Source organism: Pantherophis guttatus, chromosome 3 (genome assembly GCF_059756535.1).
Source record: "Pantherophis guttatus breed Tessera chromosome 3, ASM5975653v1, whole genome shotgun sequence".
Taxonomy (NCBI): Eukaryota; Metazoa; Chordata; class Lepidosauria; order Squamata; family Colubridae; genus Pantherophis; species Pantherophis guttatus.
The window spans coordinates 21,107,439-21,123,773 of NC_142065.1; the positions used below are offsets into that span (position 1 = coordinate 21,107,439).

At 40.2% G+C, this 16,335-nt stretch overlaps 1 long non-coding RNA gene across 3 annotated transcripts in view; it reads left to right on the forward strand.

Moving 5' to 3' along the window:
* Positions 1-6,286: 6,286 nt before the first annotated feature.
* The window catches only part of LOC117674838 (uncharacterized), a 32,358-nt gene continuing 22,309 nt past the window's right edge, over positions 6,287-16,335 (forward strand). For all 3 annotated transcript variants that reach the window (XR_004594005.2, XR_009622061.2, XR_015732979.1), the window contains exon 1: positions 6,287-8,799. This is a non-coding gene — a long non-coding RNA (uncharacterized LOC117674838). The remainder of the gene's footprint in view (positions 8,800-16,335) is intronic.

The following is a 16,335-nucleotide window of genomic DNA, read 5'->3' on the forward strand; positions in this document are numbered from 1 at the left end:
AGAGAATAGATGAGCCTGGTAGAAGAAGATTGGGTGCAACCATGTTTCCTAAATGGAATTGTAGAGAGTTGAGAAAATGGGGGAGGAAGAAAGAAGTGTTCTGAACACAGATTTAGAAAAGATGTCTTCCCTTGATTCTGGCCTGAGTGAGAACCAGTTGGGGAATTGGAAATGGGAACAGAAGTATAGTTGTTGGAGGTGAAGGGAACGGGGTGAATTTGGATTGCAGAGAAGTTGAATGAGTTGTGTAAGGATAGTTGATGAAAGGGAGAATAAAGTGTATAACATGCACTGAGGATTATGTCTGGTCTGTTTAGAAGAAGGAAACTCATACAAGACAAAAATCAACCAGAATAGAGCTGGAAGGGACCTTGGAGGTCTTCTAGTCCAAGCAGCTCAAGCAGGAGACCCTATATCATTTCAGACAAGTGGCTGTCCAGTCTTTCTTAAAAACCTCCAGCGATGAAGCACCCACAACTTCTGAAGGCAAGTTGTTCCACTGGTTAATTGTCTCACTGTTAGGAAGTTTCTCCTTAATTCCGGGTTGCTTCTCTCCTTGATTAGTGATAGTAGGAAGATAGTCAAGAACAAATATGGGGCGGGTGGGTAAGGGAGCCATTCTAAAAGGGAAATTGGAAATGTGATGCTAATGTCCCTAAACCTTGGGCATCTGATTTACTGGGTGCCAAGGCTTAGAATGATGCTTTTGAATGCCAGGTCCACTCATAATAATGTAGCCTTGTTGACAATGTAATTGTGGATGGATCTGACCGAGAGCTGGCTGGATGAAAGGGAGGAATTTCTGTTGCTGAAATCTGTTTAACCATGTTTTGTGTGCTGCATCAGTCCCCATCACATAGCAAGAGAAATGGAATAACAGTTGTGCACTGGGAGGGTGTGGTTATTGCAAGGACAGTACTACAAATAGCCAGATATAAGACCTTCTTTATGAGCTTAGGCCAAAGGGTCAGGTTTAGAGATGCTACTATCCTTCCAGCTTCATTGCAAAATCTTCCTGAGCTCAATTTTATTACAAGTGGGGGTTTTGGCAATTCTGAAACCATTGCTGGTCTGCCCATATCTCCAATCTTCCTCTGTGGGAAAGACTACTAAGACTACCCTACTTTGGCAGGGTAAAAATTATAGAAAATTTTGGAGGATATGGGTTAGTCATGCAATAGAAATCACATTGGTCATTCTTGTGGACAACTTGTGCTGGGATTTGAAAGTAACCATTACTATGAGGTTCCTTCCTGAGTTGATAGGTCAGATCAGGGGTGAGAAAGAGGCAGGGGTCACATCTTCAGTTGCCGTGGTATGAGCTACCCGAGGATTGCAGTCTGCCTCTTATCCTTTTTAATGTCTATATGAAGCTGTTGTAAGAAATAATCCATCAATTTGAGATCAGTTTGGTATGAGATCATCAACAGGCAGATTATGTATCTCCACTCCAAACCCAGTGGGAGATACAGATAATCCTGTGCCTGGTAACTGTCAAAACTTGGAAAGGAGAAATTGAAAAATTGATTCAGGCTGAACCAAGCAGATGGGAGGAACTATTGATTCAGAAACTTAGTGATTCCACCAGGACAATTCAAACTTTAACACTTGCGTTTGTGTTTCTCCAAAAAAAAAAAAAAAAAAGGGCTTTGCAATCTCTTGGGTAAAGTCAAGAGCAGGCAGAGACCATAGATTGAAGAGCCTTTGCCCAACTCTAGCTGTGGCCCCAATGATCTTGAACTGAGAGCCGTCAAACTTGCCCTTACCCATCTCTCAGATTACTGTAATTCAGTGTACATGGTACTTCTCTTGAAGATCACCCAGAAATTCTAGCTCAGTGTTTCTCAACCTTGGAAGCTTGAAGATGGGTGGACTTCAACTCCCAGAATCCCCCAGCCAGCGCTGCTGGCTGGGGGATTCTGGGAGTTGAAGTCCACCCATCTTCAAGCTACCAAGGTTGAGAAACACTGATCTAACTGTTGGAAATGTATTGATCAACATGCAGTCATGCTACTGCCATAGTACACCTTTGCTGAAAGAGCTTGGGTGTTCTGGATGCAATTCAGGGTGTTGGTTGCTGTTAAAGCCCTATAGGGGGTCTCAGTCCTGGTATCTAAGGATCTGCTTTTCCCAGATAGATCCTTCCCACCCAGTCCAAGTAGCCAGAGAATGCTTGCTAAATGAGGTGTGAGAGGGCTGTGAAGTTATAAGTTATTCTCTGTTGGGGCTGTTCTCTGGGACAGCTTCCTCCTGGATGGTTTTCACTCTCACGGCCTTCTGGAAGCTTGTAAAGACTTGAGAATTCCAGAAAATTCTTCAGGAATTAATTAATGTGAAGTGACTAGCACTATTGTTAATTTTCATTGTCTGTATTATGATTAGTATTACTGGTATTTGTTTTAATTTATTAGTATCTGTATAGTGCCTAGAGTCTACTAGGATTCAGGTGGTATATAAATTGCATAAATAAATGAGTGATTATTTTTTTTTGCATTAAAATCATCTCCTGCCTCTAAAATGATTCATTATTATCTCTGCTCACTGCAGTATTTTGTCAAATATAATAACAACAGGGTATAAATTACAGTGAAGCTTTTTTTTCTTAGGTACTATACTGTTTTTTTTTTCCACATAACTTCATTCTCTATCCTCTCTAATTATTCTACAGTCACAGTCTGTGGTGTTGGATTGCAGAAAAGGGGACATTAAAGTCACATACACTTGATCGTTTTTGCTTATCATAGCCAATGTTAGCACTTCACCACCCTTGGCTAATCTTGAAAATGGTAAGCAGGGTCAAACTTGATTCATACCTGAAGCCCCTGAGATACCTGTAAGAAGAAATATCCATCTTCTTGGGTTCAGCTCCAAGTGGGGAAAAAGACACTGGAAACATGGAGACTGCTTGGAAAGATGGTTTAATGGTGGACAGGATCACATGGTTTGAGTTCCTGAACAGAAAAGGGGCCGAGATGCTGAGAGTCCCCAGGTTTTATGCCCTCTCTGGCTTTGAACTTCCTGGGGCCCCGAAAGAGTATCCTGATCGGTTGTCAGACTCCCAGGAGGTGGGGGTCTTACCTAGCCCTGCTGGCTGATGTAATCTTCCCAGGTGCCATGTGATGAGTTTCTGTTGCTAGATAGGTTCTATTGTGTTGCAGATGATGGTCCATTGACAAAGATTGAGTTTCTGCCTCTGGCCCATTGACAAAAGGGGGGGGAGGCAGGAAGGTGGGAGCTGCTTTGTCTTTAAAACATGCTTCTCCATTTCTCATACAGGGAAACATAATCTGCCTTCTTAATATTTCCTAAAATATTTCATTCTTCTAGGAAAGGGGTGGGTGCTAACTTCCTACATGCCCATTGTTGTTGGCAGGGAAAGCCACAACCATCCTGGTATAACGACAAATCATTCATTGTTGCAATTACATCTATAGACATGTGCAGAGAGTCACCACGAATCCTGCCTGACCCAACAAATCTTAAAAACTTGGCTTTTTAAACATGATTATTCTTAGCTATCCAGGTGTGTACTGGAAGTCAAGCTAAAAAAAAATGCTAACCAACCACTTCTCTGGCTGAGAAATTCTGGGAGTTGAAGTCCACAAGTCTTAAAAGTTGCCAAGATTGGAGACCCCGATCTATGGGGTGAAAGGGGAGGACTGTCATTATAAACATCTGCCCACAAATGTTTCTCACCTCCTCTGGATAAAGGTAATGTTGAACATGACCAAAAAAAATTTGCATAATGAGTTCCATTACACTGAACTTGCTCCCACTAGTAAAAGACACAGTATCAGTATTAAATCATGGAAAGTGTAATGAGAATGAACCTCCTACTCAGCCCTGTTCAAAATGATTTTATTTATTTATTTATTATATTTCTATACCGCCTTTCTCCCGTAGGACTCAAGGCGGTGTACAGTCAAGAAAAATATAGACACACAAACATCATAAAATTGCTAATTAAAATTGTTACTTAGTTTGGTCAATTAAATAAAACCCAGAATTAGATAACATTTAAAAAATCATTCTCATGTTTGTATGTTTAGCCCTGCCTGTTGGAACATCAGGGTCTTGAGGGCACGGCGGAAAGCACGGAGATCAGGGATATTCCGTATCTCCGGGGGCAGATCATTCCAAAGGGTTGGAGCCCCCACAGAGAAGGCCCTCCCCCTGGGAGTCGCCAGTCGACATAATTTGACTGACAGTACCCTGAGTAGTCCCTCCCTGTGAGAACGAACTGGTCGGTGGGAGGCTATTGGTGGCAAAAGACGGTCTTGTAGGTACCCAGGTCCTAAGCCATGGAGCGCTTTAAAGGTGATAACTAACACCTTGAATCGCACCCGGAAGACCACCGGGAGCCAGTGCAGCTCGCGTAGGAGAGGTGTTACATGGGCGTAACGAGCTGCGCCCATAATTAAAAGAGATCTGGAACGAAATAGTGTTTGAATTGGAGAATACATTGCATCCTGCAAAGTGAATCAGAAGTTGAGTTACCTAGAATGCCTAGATTAAGCAAACTTCAAGAAAATATATAATGGCCTGGAATAATGAAAAGAAAAGATTCAGCTTTATTTGGGCTGGAATCTCATTTTTAGCATGTTTTGGTGTGCTAATCCACAGTCAAGATTTCAGATGAAAATGCTGTTCTGTGCTGGTGCCACCCACGCTATGTACAGGACTATAAATTAGAAGTATTTGGCACACAGGTGCCAGATACAATTTGTTTTACCCACAACTATGCCGGTGTTCTATTACAAGAGCAGTGAACTCCCACACAGGAATATGATGCCACAATTAGGTTCTCTAACCGCACTCCCTGCCTTTCACTTTTTCAGAGCCTGATGCATTGGTTATTTGATTGTAGGAAACTGGTATGTTTATGTCATTGTGATGGCCAGCCTATTAACCTAAAGGCTGTGTATAGTTCTTTAGATAAACAGGAAAGATAACCGGTGTGAAAAATAAGAGGTGATATGCAAGCTCTCTGCACCGCAATGATACATTATGCTTAAATATATTTTTCAACTGGGATGGGTTTTTTTAAAGTTTTTTGAAGAAAAGTGATTAAGCAACAGAAAACAAAGTCCATCTCATAATACCGGTATAATATGATTAACTTTCAGCCAGTGAAAATTCTCTACAGTTGCTTTAACATCTGGCCACATGGCAGAGATATGCTAGGCTGAATTCAGTACATGGGCCAAAGTGTGGAAGCTTATAAACTCAATGGATGATACACTGCAGGACTTCATGGAGAACACCGAGATTTGCAATGCTATAGACCAGTGATGGCTAACCTTTTCTGGACTGAGTGCCCAAAGCATGCTCGCACGCAAGCGAATGTGCACACGCACGCCCGAACCCCCAAAATGCAATGCGCACACGGCCCCCATTCATGTACCCCACCCCTGCGCATTTGCGTGTGGGCCCCCTGCATGTGTGCGTGCCACCTTTCACATGGCCTGCCCCCCTGGGGAAGCACATGTGGCCCCCTGCACACACCTGTGTGCCCCCCGCACACACGCCCCCTGCACATGCGGTCCCCTTGCACGCACCCTGCCCCCTGTGCATGCGCGGCAGAGACCCGAAGACCAGCTGGCCGGCGGGAGGTGCACTCGCATCCACGGTGGAGCTGAACTGGGGTGGTGGTTCGCATGCCCATAGAGAGGGTGCTGCGTGCCACCTCCGGCACACATGGCATAGGACTTTGCAGTTTTACCCCACTTTTTTTTTTATATTGTCGAATGGATACCTTAGTAGCCATAACAAGGAAATGGAAGACTCAGATCTTGCCACAGTGCTGCCCTTAGGAATCTTAATTCATCCTTGACATGAGCACAATTCAAGCAGTTCCTTCAATATTGCAGATTTCCACTTTATTAAAAATGGAAAGTTAAGGATAATGAGTTAAAAAGAGGAGGAAAAAATGAGACAAGACGAATGACTTTATATTGACCTAGATGATGATGAATCATTAGAAATTCAAGAAATGTACAGAATAAGCTCATGGACAGCATGGAAAAGAAACTTTCTTGTGAGCCCTTATATTGTAGGGCTTGTATTGTAAGACAGGATGCTCAAGATTGATTTCTTAACCATTTCTGAAACAGCTATTCTTGTCTGTCATCTCATTTTGCAATAAGTACCCTGTTTCCCCTAAAATAAGACATCCCCTGATAATAAGCCCAATCGGGCTTTTGAGTGCTTGCACTAAAATAAGCCCCCCCCCGAAAATAAGCCCTCCCCGAAAATATTTAAACGCCTGTGCAGCCGATCCCCACCATTTCCTCTGGTTTCCTCCACGCACCCCAAAATAATAAGATCTCCCCCAAAATAAGGCCAAGCACTTATTTCGGGGTTCAAAAAAATATAAGACAGGGTCTATTTTTGGGGAAACACAATTTCCGCTACCGGTTCTCCAGAACCTGTCAGAACCTGCTGAATTTCACCCCTGGTTCTTTTCCACTTCAAGCACGAAGTTCAGAAGCGGTCTCCATGTGGAAACAAAAACACTTATATTCTTTTTGGGATAAGTTTTGATATTTTGATAAATTGATACTTTAAAAAATAATTTAAAAAGGCAACCTTTCTATCGAAAAATAGGTCTGGAAGGGATCTCAGAGGTCTTCTAGTCCAATCCCCTGTTCAAGGCAGGAGACTTTATACCAATGATGGCTAACCTTTTTTCCATCATGTGCCAAAAGCGGGGGGAGTGTGGGAGGGTCGCGCGTGCGTGTGCCCACACCCATAATTCTATGCGCCCTGTCCCCCCGTACATGCACGTGTGATACACATACACCCCGTGCTCCCCCTGCTTTTGGCACGCGATGGCACAGTTGGCCCGGTAGGCCCGTTTTTCGCCCTCCTCCAGAGGCTTTCTTGGACCTGGGGAGGGCAAAAACAGCCCCCCCCAAAGGCCCTCCAGAGGCCAGAAACAGCCCATTTGCCAACTTCCAGTGGGACCGGAAGGCCCGAAAATCAACTGGCCAGCGCACGCATGCATGCCAGTGCTGAGCTCGCGTGCCCACCGATATGGCTCCGCGTGCCACCTGTGGCACGCGTGCCATTGGTTCGCCATCACAGCCTTATACCATCCTGATCAAATGATTGCCAGTCTATTTTTGAAAATCTCCAGCGATGGACCACCCACTACTCCGGGAGACAAGCTATTCCATTAATTAGTTGATTGATAGATATAATCTTATATAATTCTATGTAACATTAGAAAATGTATTATCTGGAACAGGTTTGAACTGTGGAATCCTTGGTGCCCTCTGAGGTTGTTTGTTTGCATGCAGACATTTCATTACCTGACTAGATAACATTAGCAGTGCTCTTTAGGTAAGTAATGAAACATCTGCAAACAAACAACTCGGGTCAGAAAGCTCTAAGGATTCCATGGTTCAACCCTGTTCTACTGTAAATAATACATTTTCTAATGTTATATAAAATTATATAAGATTGTATCGTATTATGGACTCATAGAAATAAAAGACCCCCAATGGCCACCATATCCAGCTCCATGATTGAAGTAATTGCTTCTACTGTCAAATTGCTCTTACTCTTAAGATGTTTTTCCTAGCATTCATCATTCTAGGATCTATCTCTCTATAACTTAAATCCACTATTCTTTGTCCTACGTATAGGAACACTAGAAACTTGGAACACTTGTGGCCTTCTTTGTGATATTTTTTCATCAGTTAAGATGGCTATCACATTACTTTTAACTTGTCTTTCCTCAAGTTAACGAATCATTTCAGTGAACAGCAATTGTTACAATTATCACTAGTATTACAGTAGCAGTATTCCAATACCTCTTCTAGAGCCAATTGAGGAACATGTGATTTTTTTTTTACAGCTTCACACTTTTTTTTTTTTAATTTGATTTATATGCCGCCCTTCTCCAGAGACTCAGGGCGGCTTACAATGTGTTAAGCAATAGCCTTCATACTTTTGTATCTTTATACAAAGTCAGCTTATTGCCCCCACAAACTGGGTCCTCAATTTACCTACCTTAGAAAGGATGGAAGGCTGAGTCAACCTTGAGCCTGGCAAGATTCGAACTTACTAATTGCAGACAGCTGGAGTTAAATTACAATGCATTAGTCTGCTGAGCTATCCAGGCTCCTGGTTGTTTGTTTGTTTGTTTGTTTTTATATCCCTTTTCCATTTGGATATTTGGTAGATCCATAAATTAGTTTAAGGTGATCTTTATGGTTTGATGGGGGTCAAGAATTCAAACTCAGGAGTTGCATACATCACTTTACTGATTATTTTAAATAAATGTACACCCTGATTTCTAAACTTAGGTTTGTTTTTCTTTTAAAACGAATGCATAAATAACAAGCTTCATAAAGTCTATGCAATTTTTCAGTAACAGTACTTTCATGCTGAATCTTGCAAATATTGACTAATATTGACAAATATTGGCAGCCCAAATGTGCACAAAGAGCAAGTCTATTAAATCAAACAATGCAACAATTCTAGTCTCAGCCTTAAGATGTCACTAGCAGACTTGACCTAGAGGTTCTCAATTTTCCAGTAGCTTGGAGGCCAGAAAAAGAAAAGAGGAAACTTTTATGTTGCTTTTAACACTTCTCCTACCTCCTACATTGAGGACAGGCAAAATGTTCCTGTCAACTGAGCTATCTTACAGGGCTCTTGAAATCCACCGAATTCTACAGGCCTTCTCTATTTGGCACCATTTTCAGCTAGATTAAAAATAAATGTGAAAACTATTTTCCCCAAAAAACAAATGAAACAAAAACCACAAGGAAGGACTTGAAGTCCACCAAGGTAAGAGGAAAAGAATACAACAATTCTAAGGTGTGGTTGCATTACAGAATTGCAAAGACTAATAAATATTTCTTATGCAGGACTCTTGTTATATTAAACAAGGATGAGCAACTTTTTGAAACTGAGGCCTGGGTCTCTTTCTTCCACCTGGGTCTCTTAAGTGCTTCAAGGGTGCTTGGCTAATGTGACCCAAAATATCTCCCAACACATTTTTAATGAGATAGAAAGAATATATAAATATGACTTTTAGTAATAATCACGAACTGTACTGTTGATAAAGAAAAAATTATTTGAGATTGGAACAAGAGATTCTAATAAAATAATTAGGAATTGTATTATGTTGTATGAGTTTAAATTTAGGGGTACTGGAGTAAGATTGATACTTAATTGATTTTTTATTGAATATGTTTAATTCAGTGAAATTATGATAAATGGATTATTTTTAAAATAAGAGATAAGAATATAAATAATTGATGAAGTAATAGAATGGTAATAATAAATTATTTAAGTCAATATGAAGAAATGACAAAAGGTGGGGATTTTTAAGAATTTAAAATAAAACCCAGAAATAAGAAGTTTAATATATGAAATTGTAATAGTCGGAACATTTGGGTTAAGATATATATTTAATTGGTTTTTACTAATATGTTGAACTGTGTTATTTGGAATAGTTGATAAAAGAATCATTGGTGATTAGAATAAGAGAATTTAAGGAAATAATTGGGGATTGTACTATGTTATGTGAATTTCAATTTAGGGGCTCAAATTTTAAGGAGGAAAAAGAAAAATTGAACTATAATAGGATGAGAAGTTAAGATGAAGGGTAATATTGGTTTCTGAAAATTAGAGAGAATAAATGATATGAGAAAAATTGAACATATAAAATTGTGTTAAAGATGAACAAAAATCTGTACAAATTTAAGACCAGGCCAATATTCTGTTCAGAAAAGATGTATTGTATGTTTGTTTGTGTGTTTTTTTAAAAAAAAAACTTTACAAAAAAATCGCAAACTGTACTCTATAGTCCAACTTTCCTTGGGATTCTTGACTGATCTTACATATTTTTATATTGATTTCATTATGTAAGACTATTTCCTATGCTAAAGGTATCATTTGTCTGGGAATAAACCATCAAACGAAATTGTTGTTAATAAACATACCTAAACATAGTCTGACAATTTTCTACAGTGCATTATTTCTTGCATTGTTCCATGATAATTTTTAATTTGATTAACATTAGTCAATTTACATTTCTAACATTGCATTGCATGCATTGCACTATATATAACTTATCTTTATTTTTAAGGTTGCAAGATATGCTTTAATATGCTTTTCGCATAACACTGTGCTGGGATGAATATTTTGCATTACAAAGGTTCCAGATATTCGGAATAACTGTCTGAGAACTGCTCTAGTCAAAATTAGAGCACATAATGCCATCTTCCTGCCATCAAGTATCTTGGACTACAGCAATCACCCATTAGCTTCAGCTATAAACTGTCCTCTTGATTAAACCTTTCCACTTTTTTAAAGTTATGGTTCCTGTTTCCTAGGACTCTGTGAAGCTTCAAACAAATTATCCCTTTGAATGGATTCACTCAGCCAAATTGGTCCTTTCAATTGACTCAGTGATTCTGGGGAGTTTTGAGTATACACACAGATACACACACAGATTTTTTTTTTCAGAGTGATGATTCAAATCCAACTGACTCAACATAAAAATGTAAATTGACTTGATTCATCAAAGTAAATCTTAAGTGATCAGCACACCCTATTAATCATACAGTTAAAATATGTTTTGATTTGATCATAAGCTAAAAAAAAGGTCAGCCCAAGGTTTAAGAGGCCTTTGGAAAAGTAGCCTCCGAGTTGTTTATTTTTACAATATTCTATTTTTCAAAAATGGGATCCCAGCTTGTTGCAAAGTAAAGAACTAGTCTCTGACCTTTATAAGATTGCTTTTGGGCCCGTGTTGATTTCCTTTGCATTCTTAAAAAAGTAAAAGTGACTAATGACTGCAATTCATAGCTTTATTTGGAAATGTGTCCACCTATTCCAAAGAGAGAGAAAGAGTGCTAAAATGGAGTGGGAGGAAAATATCTAGGTAGGCTATGGAAATGAAATGGAGAGCAATCTCATAATTATGCCTTTTGATAAATACTGATCAGCCTTCAACCTTTTCCTATGGGGAAGGTGCTTGATGGCAGTGGATCAATTATGCAGCATTTTAGAAGAAATATTTATTAAAATGGATTCATGGTCCAAGACAAAAATGCAAGAAAAAGACAAGCATTCATCAATATATATTTATACAATAACTATAATTTTTTTCAGTCAGGGTTCAGACCCAAGCATGGAAGTAAGATAGCTTAGATTGCTCCCTGGATGACCTTTTTTGAGGTTCTCAGAGTGGGATGTTATGTTTCTTATGGTCCTTTTCTCAGTAGCTTCTGATGACATCAACTACAATATCTTACTAGATTGCACAAAGAATTTGGGATAGGAGATCTTGTCTTAACAGTAGTTCTACTCCTTTCTCACCTACTCCCTCATCTTTTACTATTTATATTTGCTGTTAGGATGAATATGATTATCTTATTTTTATTCTCTCTTTGTTTTATTTTTTAATCTCATCATGGATCTTTTCACTACCCCCCACCCCCGCACCCCCACATCTTGTACATTATTGAGTCATGAGATTGTGGCTGGAGATAAACACACATATAACCTATAAATGATTCCTCTCACATAGAGTCTTGCAGATCTTATTAACAGCTTCAACACATACCTTTAAAAGAGAACTTTATTGAGACTGGAATGGCAAAGTGTTTACAGTAGGGAAGTGTTTATGGTAGGGAACGCATGGGGAACAAATTTGTTTTTACAGACATTGGTGGGGGAACAAATTCTTCTCTGTCTCTGGATGTTTGGTGTAACCAGACACTGCAACAGTTATCACTGATTAATTCAAAGTCCTGCTTCCATTCTGAAACCCACTTTATAAAAGTTCAACCTCCCAGAAGAAATATTTCTGTAATTCTTAACAAAAGCTTCACTCACTGCAAAGTCTGCCAGATTCAAACATTTCCACCATCTCTCATGACCATTTTGATTGGTTCTAATAAAGGTATTCCCTCAGGTGGTAACAGCATCTAGGTCACTTTGATTATATTGGGAAGTTAAAGCAGGATCGGGTGGGGTTAGTAATTGACCAGAAGTCTGCAAGGAATTGCTAGGAGCAAAGACTGAGAAAGAAAAACTAAAGCAAACCTACAACACAAGTACATAGACAGAGATGTTAAAGAAAGGAGGAAAAATGTTGGCAAGCTCACACTGACAGTGAGCTCGCAACTTCAGCATTTTTAAAAGGATGTGTTCGGCCTGATTTGTAGCAGTTTATTGTCACCGAACTAAAATGGTGCTGTTCGAATTGTTTATTAGATGGCAGCATAAAAATACAATCTTGAGTTTTTGCTGCCATCAAATGGTGGTTCTGATTTTTTTTTTTCAGTACAGCCTGAGGGGAAATTAATGAGTAATTGTTATATTTACCAATGATTTCTCAGTCATCGGGGTTTTTTGATGATCAGAAGGGTGGATGATTGAGAGATATAATCAGTGGTGAAATTCAAACTTTTTTACTACTGTTTCTGTGGGCATGGCTTGGTGGGCGTGGTGTAGCTTGGTGGGCGTGGTTTGGTGGACGTGGCAGGGGAAGGATACTGCAAAATCTCCATTCCCTCCCCACTCCTGGGGGAAGGATACTGCAAAATCCCCATTGCCACCCCACTCTGAGGCCAGCCAGAGATGATATTTGCTGGTTCTCCGAACTACTCAAAATTTCCGCTACTGGTTCTCCAGAACCTGTCAGAACCTGCTGAATTTCCCCCCTGGATATAATCCACAAGAGAGTACATGGGCCTTCTTTCCTCAACACAGCCAGTTTTCATATTTGCACAGATCTCAGTATGTTTTTTACGCATTGCAATCTTTTCTCTTTTGGGCTCTGTTTTGCAGGTCTCTTTTGCCCAAACTAAAGCTATCAGCTTTCAAGAGAAGACGAAAAAAAGAAGGGTTATTTTGCACAATCCAAAAATGCAAACTATTGCATCAACTGAAAATTGCCCTTACAGGACTTCTTCCCCACCCGCTGGCAAGCTCATAAAGTTTCACACCAATTTTCCCACCACTCTGCTTCTCTAGCCCCGTCTAGCAACTAGCAAAAACATTACCAATATAAAAATTAGCTTTCAAACTGTGTTAACAGGTTTTCACTGGGGAAAAAAAATTGAGCCATGTTGTAATATACCTGTAAAATAATGCAGATTTTCCTCAGGGTATTTTCATGCAAATCATTATCTCCTTAGACAGCTGGCAGACTTTTCTATCAGTTCTTAATTTTTCAGCACTTCTAAACTTTATTTTACTTTGAGCTACATTACATGCTAAGATACACTATCTACCTTTTCTTTAACTGTGGCATTTCCACTTTAGGGCACAATCTTATGGCTACGGACTGTGTTCCGAAAGTGTTTTTCCCAGAGAAGAATCATAGCTATAGTTATTTCCATCCATAATGGGGGAGAGAAAGAATTATTGTTACTCTAGGTGAAGTTACTCCTTGGCTAATTGGACTATTTGACTCATTGGTGCAGACATGATTAAAAGACCAGCTGATTCGCACTCCCTGCCCAATTACAGATTGGGCCCACCCAGTTCATGATAGTTCCACTGTTTAGTTTGTGCTGATTCACTGAACAAACTAATCCTTTGCTATTCGGTCCTGGTATGATGAAAGCAGTTTTGCAAATAACAGAGGTGATAACAGTTTGAGAATATGAAAGGAAAAAAAAAAGGCAGACTTATTTTCCCATTCAAAAATTGATTTTTTTTCCCTCCCTGTAAGAGAATACATTTGCTCTGTAAACAGAATGGCTTAAGGCTCATTTAAGTCATGAACTACATCAGTATTGTATTCAATATATTTACACCCAGAATTAAAGTAAGCAAGTTTATTATTGCATTTCTACCAAGGGTGAAAGCCAGCAGGTTCTGACAGGTTCTGGAGAACCGGTAGCGGAAATTTTGAGCAGTTCAGAGAACCAGTAGCGGAAATTTTGAGTAGTTCGGAGAACCAGCAAATACCACCTCTGGCTGGCCCCAGAGTGGGGTGGGAATGGAGATTTTGCAATATCCTTCCCCTGCCATGCCCACCAAGCCAGAACATGCCCACCAAGCCATGCCCACAGAACCAGTAGTAAAATATTTGGATTTCACCACTAATTTCTACAGTATTCCTTAAGTCAGAAGAGTAGGAGATCAGATGTTCTGCAGATACTGGATAGAATAGGGAAATACAAATAGTCTTTCTAATTGTATATAAGTAATAAGGTATATATCTTTCATTTTAGTATGTATGGCAAAGAGAATGCCAGGACTGTTACACCGTGTCCAATGTTTTAATATGTGTGTAATAAAACTTTACTTAAAAAAACAAAAACAAATAGTCTTTGATTTAGGAGCACAACTGGCAGGATTTCTGCTGCTAAATAACACTGTTATTGAGTCATGCTTGATTTTACCTATTTTTGTGCCATTGATAGGCGAATCCCTGCAGTTGTTAAATGAATCACATGGCCATTAAGCGAATATGGTTTTCCCCATTGACTTTGCTTGCAGGAAGCTGGCCGGGAAGGTCACAAATGGCGATCGTTGACGCTTGGATGCTGCAACTCTCATAAATGCATGTTGGCTGCCAAAGTCTGAGTTTTGATCAGGTTTTGGGAATGCTGTGATGGGCCTAAGTGTGAAGACTGGTCATGTCATTTTTTTCAGGGCCATTATAACTTTTGAACTATCACTAAACGAATGGTTGTAAGTTGAGGACCACCTATAACAGGCCTGTCAAACTGGCAGCCCACGGGCTGGATGCGTCATGCACAGGCCACGCCCACCCTGGTTCCACAAAGGTAAAAAAGTCACGATACATCACAGTATGTCATGTGACGTGATCGAGTTTGACACCCGTGACCTATAGTCTAAAACAGGGGTGTCAAACCCACATTGTCACGGTGGTGTCATGTGACGTATTGGGACTTTTTCCCCCCTTGCTAAACCCGGCGTGGGTGTGGCCAGCGTATGACACATCCGGCCCATGGGCCTCCAGTTTGACAGCCCTGGTCTAAAACAATGTTTATGTAGCTTGACATCTTTAAGACATGTGGACTTCAGTTCCCAGAATTCCCCAGCCAGCCTAGCTTAAAGTTGCTAAATTTGAGAAACACTGGTTTAAAAAACCTTAAAGGCACCAGTTACCATTCATTATGGCCTTTCCTCACTGCCAAACAATTAGTACTATGCACCTATCCTTGAGGCAGCAGAAGACTCCCCCAGCATCAAACTTGCTGTATCCACTGCCAATCTTTGTTTTGTCTTTCAGTCGATGTCAGCCACCTGACTTCCCTCTCAATACTGGGGTCTAAGACTAAACAGTTTATCCCTGAAGCTGGGATGGAAAAATACCACTTTAGCAATGGTACAACTAACTCACTCATAGGTTAAAGACAAGATTATTTATTTACTGTACTGGGTTTATATGGCTGCCCATATCACATACTGTACATGACTCTATAGACAGCTCACAATATAAAATAATAATAATAATAGAAGCATATACAAAAATATAAACCAGTTGGAAAACAATGACAAAGCTATGCTCCAGTGCTCAACATGTCCAAGCAATAGTTTTCATCCCACTTCTGGGGTTTGAGGCTTGAGCACAGAGCCATGTTTTCGTAGATTGATAGAAAGCCAACACGGATGGGGCCAATCTGAATTCCAAAAGGCATGTGCCATGATAGAAAAAGCTCTTCTCCCAAGTTCCATCAGTCAAAACGCCTTAGCTCACAGGACCCATCAGGCAAACTCAGGCAGAACAAAATGGTTGCCAGCAGTGGTGGGTTTCAAATTTTTTTACTACCGGTTCTGTGGGCGTGACTTGGTGGGCGTGGCAGGGGAAGGATACTGTAAAATCTCCATTCCCACCCCACTCCAGGGGAAGGATATTGTAAAATCCCCATTTCCTCCCAATCAGCTGGGACTTGGGAGGCAGAGAATAGATGGGGGCGGGGCCAGTCAGAATTTTTACTACCAGTTCTCTGAACTACTCAAAATTTCCGCTACCGGTTCTTCAGAACTGGTCAGAACCTGCTGAAACCCACCTCTGGTTGCCAGGGTAAGTGGATTAGACATCGCCATGCCTCAGTTAAAGTCAGGAGGGAAATCCTCCCAAGGGCCTTTTTCAGATAGCCACAGATACTGTACTGCAGTATGAGGTAGTACTGTAATTACTGTCTAGTGAAGAAGTCAAGATGGCAGAAGTAACTGAGTAGTCAAAGCTTCGCTCCATTTTATGTGTATCATATGTAAACTTAAAAGGGCGTTGCTTCCCTCATACAGTCACTCCTCCATCTTGATTTTTTTTTTATCCCTTCGCAAATGTCCCTAACATAATGAAAATACTTCAAAGTATTCTAA